This window comes from Microcaecilia unicolor, chromosome 2 (genome assembly GCF_901765095.1).
Source record: "Microcaecilia unicolor chromosome 2, aMicUni1.1, whole genome shotgun sequence".
NCBI lineage: Eukaryota > Metazoa > Chordata > Amphibia > Gymnophiona > Siphonopidae > Microcaecilia > Microcaecilia unicolor.
The window spans coordinates 544,904-552,573 of NC_044032.1; the positions used below are offsets into that span (position 1 = coordinate 544,904).

Below are 7,670 nucleotides of genomic sequence, written 5' to 3' on the forward strand. Positions count from 1 at the left end.
ACCCACAGGTTCTCAGGAGAAGGTAGAGGTTCCTTCTGCAGCCAACACATAATTCAGCCCATGAAAAATGTGGGAGGCAGACAAGAAAGGCAGAAAAGTAAGATATCAGCTCTTGACCATTTAAATCACTTGTTTGGGGCTATCTAGGGATCTTCAGTGGCAGTTAACTGGACAGTGCTGCTAAATATTCTCAACTGATCATTTGTGGGCAGTCCGGAGGGGGGGGGGGGTGTAGTTAGGGCAGAGGAGAAGCTTAGCCGATTAGCCATGATTTTGAGGTCACTAACTGGCTGAGCAGCTGTATAAAGTTAGGATAGATAAAGACTGACCTAACTTTATGTGGAGAGTTAACCAGCCACCAGTCAGAATATCAGCTGGTGCCCAGTTAACTTCCAGGTCCTGGCCTGAAATGGTAACAAAACCCTCCCTCCCTCCCTTTCACCCCTTCTGTAACATGCCAATTCCCCTCTCCAATCCTCCCATCCACCCCTGGAAGAAGATGAAGCCCCCTCCCAGGTCTACACATATATTCCACCCCCACTCATGTTTCACCCCCTCCATGGGCCCTATATATGAGCACCACCACCATTTATGTTAGAAAACATGTACCAGTAATAATGGTCTTTCAGTTTTCACTCTCTAGAGGCCAAAATGTATTGTGTGAATCAAGCTGTTAGTAAATGTTTCTTGGGGTATAATGGATGATTAATCATTAGATTGATCTTTTAATTTCCAGGGTTTTATGACTTTCTCAGCCAATGTCAAGTACTGGATTGGTCTGTACCAGATAGGTAACAGATGGATGTGGCTGGATAGAACAGAGTTACTGTAAGTTTATTCATGAAAAATTCATTTATTTTCATTTGAATTCTAGATGGACAATTCCAAGAAAAATCTTGTTAACAGAAGAAAGACAGAACTTCAAAAAGAAACATCATCATAAAAACTTGACAGGCAACAGTAATATTATATTACACTATCTCAATCCAAAATACTTCAAGAGAATCAATCGTAAAGAACCGCCATAAGTAGCAGATTGAGCAAAATATAAATATCAGGGTGTAGAAGGTCAGTAAAGGGTCTACATTAAAAGGCAAACTTCCTGATGGCTCAGAATTCAGGAACGACTTAGGGTCAGATGATTCAAAAAAGATGAAGGGGGTGATATATATCAGTTTTTAAGCCACTGACTGCCGAGGGCTGAACTGAGCCCGGATAGCAGTGCTGTCTTAGGCTGTCTTACTTTGCACCTACAGCAATTTCCAAAGTGAAAATACATCTGTGCTTTCCCTTTGAAATGTTATGGAAAACCCACAGATAGAAAGAACCCTGCAGACTTTACACATGGCAGGTAGTTTGGAAATGTTCTCCTGAATGCCCGAAACCTAGAAAACTGAATACTTTAAAGCCTTGTGTAACTTTGGTAATGGGCTGAAGTTTGACCTGGAGGTGGTAGAGAAAATAACGCATGGGGAAAAACTGTGGAAACTGAAATGACTAATGCTTGAAGATGATAAACTACTTATTTCTCTAAAACCCTGGTCTGATATTGACTAGCTTCATGTTCAATTGTGTCTTTTAACCAGTTTTCCCCCAGGCCAAATTTGGCCCTGTACAGAGAGTTACTTTGGTCCCAGACAGCCACATTCTGAACATCTTATGTAATTTAAATACCATTTGCATGCATAAATTTATAGAGTACTAAGCACTTATGCATCTGAATGTTCACTTGCTACTACTAATCATTTCTATAGTGCTACTAGATGTACGCAGTGCTGTACACATTATATGCAGGTTGGTTCCCTGTCCCTAGAGGGCTTTGGTGCCTGGGGCAATGGAGGGTTAAGGTCACCAGGAGCTGCAGTTGGAATTGAACCCAGCTCAATGAGGATCAAAGCCCACTGCATTAACCATTAGGCTACTCCTCCACATAAGTTACTGCTAGCAGAGCTCTCGGTGCTGTTCTAGAATTCAATCATTTAGCATGTAAATATAAGGGGTGTTCATAGGTCTGACTTATGGAATAGCTGTGACCACATACACCAGACAGTGGCATAGCCAGACCTCAACATGGAGGGGAGCAGTCCACAGTCCAAATTGTGTGTGGGGGGGGGGGCACATTTTGGCCTGCCTCCCTGCCACTCCCCTGCCACTGCCTCACATACCATGGCTGGCAGGGGTCCATAACCCCTGCTAGCTGAAGCATTTGTCCAGTGCTGGTCTCCGCTGCATTGACTACCCTGCTCTTCCCCTCATGTTGTGTGCATGCTCTTTTTAGTGAAACTGAGCAGGCACAACACTTTGGGAATGCTCAATTTCATTAAAATGAGTGTGCAGGCGACATGAGGGGAAGAGCAGGGCAGGCAATGCAGCAGAGAGCTGGAGACCAGCTCTGGATAAACACTTCAACTGGCAGCCAAACCAGGGGTCCCAGAGCCAATTTGGGGGGCCCAGGCCCCCATAACTATGCCAGTGATGCCAACCATAGACCAGGTATAAAAAACGGTGGTAGCCAACAGACCTGTAAATAATAACCGACTGGTTTTTCTTACCAATAGTCTCATAAACCAGCTCATTACTTGTACTTTCTGTAAGCTTCTTTGCAGAATAATGAAGATACGTTGGAAATTGTTATAACAGTATAGTAACCCTCGTCGTACACCCCAAGGAGCAAACCTAAGGAGCACAACTACTACTACATAAGTACATAAGTAATGCCATACTGGGAAAAGACCAAGGGTCCATCGAGCCCAGCATCCTGTCCACGACAGCGGCCATTCCAGGCCAAGGGCACCTGGCAAGCTTCCCAACGTACAAACATTCTATACATGTTATTCCTGGAATTTTGGATTTTTCCCAAGTCCATTTAGTAGCGGTCTATGGACTTGTCCTTTAGGAAACCATTCAACCCCTTTTTAAACAGACAAACAGGACAAACAAGAGAAAAGGGAACATTAAAGTGAGGATGATAAAATAAATGAACAAGGGTTAGGAGTTAAAACAGCATCAAAAAGGTGGGCTTTTAGCTTAGATTTGAAGACGGTCAGAGATGGAGCTTGACGTACCAGCTCAGGAAGTCTATTCCAGGCATATGCTGAGTTCCTGGGGAGGAATGTAGGGAGAGATGAGAGTGGAGAGGTGCTGAGGAGCTGCAGAGTGAATGCACTTGTAGGTCAATAAGAGGAGTTTGAATTGTATGCGGAAACGGATAGGAAGCCAGTGAAGTGACTTGAGGAGAGGGCTAATATGAGCATAACGACACTGGCAGAATATTAGTCGTGCAGCAGAATTTTGAACAGATTGAAGAGGAGAGAGATAGCTAAGTGGGAGACCTGTGAGAAGTAAGCTGCAATAGTCTAAGCGAGAGATGATAAGAGCGTGGATGGCTGATGGCTGAGTTTAAATAGTAATAGTGACTTGCTTTGCTTTCGATGTATGGTGATGCGGGTCACGTGACCCCACCCGGAAACGGGACTTATCAAGTGTAGAGGATTGCCCAGATAACTTTGCTTTTGATGTATGGTGATGCGAGGGTCACATGACCCTACCCAGAAACGGGACTTATCAAATGTGGAGGATTGCCCAGATAACCTGTTTGAAGAGAGGCAGGTCAATAGGCGGGCGCTGCTGTGTGAAACTGAAACTCATCTCGCTGTTGTCTTAATAGTGAAGTGGCCTGAGAACCTGGGGAACTGGGTTCAATTCCCACTGCAGCTCCTTGTGACTCTGGGTAAGTCATTTTACCCTTCATTGCCCCAGGTACCAAATAAGTACCTGTATATAATATGTAAACCACCTTGATTGTAATCACAGAAAGGCAGTTTATCAAGTTCCCTTTCTCTTTGTGACTTTTTCATAAATTAGACTCTGAAGCAGTTTCTCGAAATGAGTTAGTTTTGTGCCCACCATGACAGGAATGAACCTCATTCTTAAGCCAGGGCATGTGGAGTATGATCACAGTCTCCCAAATTTACTACTTACACTCGCTGTGGAACTTGCAAAGCTTCTTTCTGGATGTCATTAGATGTAACGTGTATAGGCAAATTATCCAGATGTGTTTGGAAATCTTTTTCATTGTGTGGCACCCAAAACTATGAGAAATATTTCTGAATCTTTGTTCCACATTTCTGACTGCATTTCTTGATACATGAGGATCTTCTCTCTCTCCATGTGATTCACCCAGTAGTCACTTGGGATCTGATGTCTGAGAATGTGTCTGTTCACGTAGTAGTGTAAGTAGTAAGTACATAGGGGGGATTCTATAAATGCTGCTTAAAATTTGGCACTGGAAAAACTCAGTGATAAGCTCTATTCTATACAAGGTGCATCCTTAGTGCTGCTTTTCATATTCAACTCTGGGCGCCAGACTTACACCAAGTACATAAGTCCATAAGTGTTGCCATACTGGGACAGACCAAAGGTCCATCAAGCCCAGCATCCTGTTTCCAACAGTGGCCAATCCAGGTTACAAGTACTTGGCAAGATCCCAAAAACTACAAAACTAACTGAAACCTGATATAAATCCTGGTACCCAAGCTGGGCCCAGAGACACTGCACCCAACTTTTTGGAATGCCCCTGACCTGCCCGTGCTCTAAACATGACTACACCCCTTTTGAGTTCCAGAGACAAATTGCAGATACAATTTGAACAGTCTTGGAGAGTGCTGAATGCCCCATGAGTGAACTCTTTTATAACAGGTGATATTTGACAGAACTCAATTCTAGGCCACAACCAGTGGCAAAGCCAGGAATGTTTGACAGGAGAGTGTGACAGTGAGATCTTCCAACTGTGAGCCCTCTCCTTGCCTCTCTGTGTACAACAAACCTCATTCTTGTGCTCCAACACAGCCTTCCTCAGGGAACTTCAAGCCTCATTCTGGTGCTCCAATAGCCTCTCTTACTGTATTCCAAACCTCATTCTTCTGGTGTGTTCCAATTCCAAGCCTTATTCTGGAGTCCACACTAAGGGGACAGGGATTGCACATGCAAGAGAAAAACCTTGTGTAGATACGCCACTGGCCACAATGAAAGTGAATAGAGTCCTATATTATATACTTTGGGAGTCAATAACAAATACAGGATATGTCAAGTGACTGCATGAGTTATGGCTACAGATGTTTGAAAGCAGTACATTGCATTGTGATTAAACCACACAGCACCATTGCTATTTTGGGCTGTTTTTTGGACAGCGAGATCACAGTTCAGCGTTCACAGCCTTTCATACCTTGTGGTTTTCACATTCTCTCTCTGTTCTTCTGCTGAGCTGAGCCCTGCACAGTATTATCAGACATTAGGAGACTGCCCCTTCCTCATTTTCTGTGGCCACTGTAAAGACGGATATGTCAGAAGAACCAGAGCTGCTTAGAAAATTGTACTTTTTATGAATGGGAAATATGAACTGTCTGGCTGGAATTCAAAGGAGCTTATCCGGTCAGCGGGTGCTGTTGCTAAGAGGATAAACACTGGTCAGAGAGAATATCCAGCAGCACTGACCAGATAGCCTCAATACTATCCAGACAGTGTCAGGGTGGGGTGTATACGACCCAGAAGTTATGCCTAATCAGATAAAGGACAGCGAATCAATATCAATAAATTACTTATATACCACAATATTCCCCCAAAGGGGTCCAGGGCGGTTTACAACCAATTATTGTAAATACAATACAATACAATTATATCGGTAAAATGTTAAAATACGAGATAAATTATAGCTAAAAATGACTTCACATAAACAGAAAAAAAACAGATAGTTACATTCCAATCAAATACCTAAAGAAAGCGAATTGCAACAAGAAGACAGCAGAAAAAGACAAAACGGAATCAACTATCCTCTGAGAAACTGGGGGATGTAGGATCCTTAAACTCTGTAATGGCAGCGAGAATCTAGCCATAGAGAAACAAAGCAGTTTAGTGATTAAAATAGATGAAAAAAACGTACATGGCCTGAAAAAATAAACACCCTGACTTAAAATAAAATCCTCTGTCAAACTGGGAGCCAGTGAAGAACAATCCTCTGAGAAGATAATGATATCATAAGTACATTAGTATTGCCATACTGGGACAGACCGAAGTTCCGTCAAGCCCAACATCCTGTTTCCAACAGTGGCCAATCCAAGTCACAAGCACCTGGCAAGATCCCAAAACAGTACAATACATTTTCTACTGCTTATCCTAGAAATAAAGCAGTGGATTTTCCCAAGTCCATCTTAATAACAGCTCATGGACTTTTCTTTTAGGAAGTTATCCAAACCTTTTTTAAACCCTGCTAAGCTAACTGCTTTTATTATATTCTCTGGCAACGAATTTCAGAGTTTAATTACATGTTGGATGAAGAAATATTTTCTCTGATTCATTTTAAATTTACTACTTTGTAGCTTCATTGCGTGCCCCCTAGTCCTAGTATTTTTGGAAAGAGTAAACAAGGGATTCACTCTCACCCGTTCATTATTTTATAGACCTCTATCATATCTTTCTTCAGCTGTATTTTCTCCAAGCTGCAGAGCCCTAGCTTCTTTAGCCTTTCCTCACATGGAAGTCATCCCATCCCCTTTATCATTTTCGTCGCCCTTCTCTGTACCTTTTCTAATTCCACTATATCTTTTTTGAGATGCAGTGACCAGAATTGCACATGGTATTCAAGGTGTGGTCACACCATGGAGCAATACAAAGGCATTATAATGTCCTCATTTTTGTTTTCCATTCCTTTCCTAATAATACCTAACATTCTATTTGCTTTCTTAGCCGCAGCAGCACAGTGAGCAGAAGGTTTCAACGTATCATCAACGATGACACCTAGATCCCTTTCTTGGTCCGTGACTCCTAACGTGGAACATTGCATGACGTAGCTATAATTCAGGTTCCTCTTTCCCACATGCATCACTTTACACTTGTTCACATTAAACGTCATCTGCCATTTAGACGCCCAGTCTCCCAGTCTCGTAAGGTCCTCTTGTAATTCTTCACAATTCTCTTGAGATTTAACAACTTTGAACAACTTTGTGTCATCAGCAAATTTAATTACCTCACTAGTTACTCCCATCTCTAGATCATTTATAAATATGTTAAAAGCAGTGGTCCCAACACAGACCCCTGGGGAACCCCACTATCTACCCTTTTCCTTTGGGAAACTTAAATATCATTCTAATTGAAACATTCTGAATAAGTTGCAATTTCTTCAATAATCTAGCCGACAATCCTAGATAAGGGGCATTACAGTTATCTAGGTGTGACAATACTAACATCTGAATTAACAATGCATTTGCAGATTGATCAAAATAGTATGTAATCAGTCTAAGTTGTCTTAATTTGTAAATTGCCTTCTCCCGTTCTGATTTACTTACGACTCTAAGGTCAAGGGAGAATCCAGTATCACTTTTTCTGGTTAGCTGTCCAATTAGTGGTCTGATTATCGCTATTTATTAGACGGCATCACTGATCAATGCTCATTCTAGATACCAGAGCAGAATATCAAAATGTTTTTTAAATCCATTGGCTTAATATTGGCCTCTGTACTGATAACGCTTTCATTACTTACCTAGAAACTGAGGTACAGCTTTTATCTTCGTTGGGCAAATCAAGTACCACAGCAGGAGTGTGAGCCACGCAGGTCAGTCACAAGGACAGAAAGGTTAAACGGCAACTTGCTCGGCAGCAGACAATGAGCTGTTTTA

General features: G+C 42.2%; 1 long non-coding RNA gene across 1 annotated transcript; it reads right to left on the reverse strand.

The window, feature by feature from the left end:
• Positions 1-3,880: 3,880 nt before the first annotated feature.
• LOC115462748 lies at positions 3,881-5,142 on the reverse strand. Its single transcript, XR_003940950.1, has 3 exons — positions 5,132-5,142; positions 4,498-4,501; positions 3,881-3,961 (listed from the first exon to the last, which is right to left on the reverse strand). It is a non-coding gene; the product is annotated as an uncharacterized LOC115462748 (long non-coding RNA).
• Positions 5,143-7,670: the final 2,528 nt, after the last annotated feature.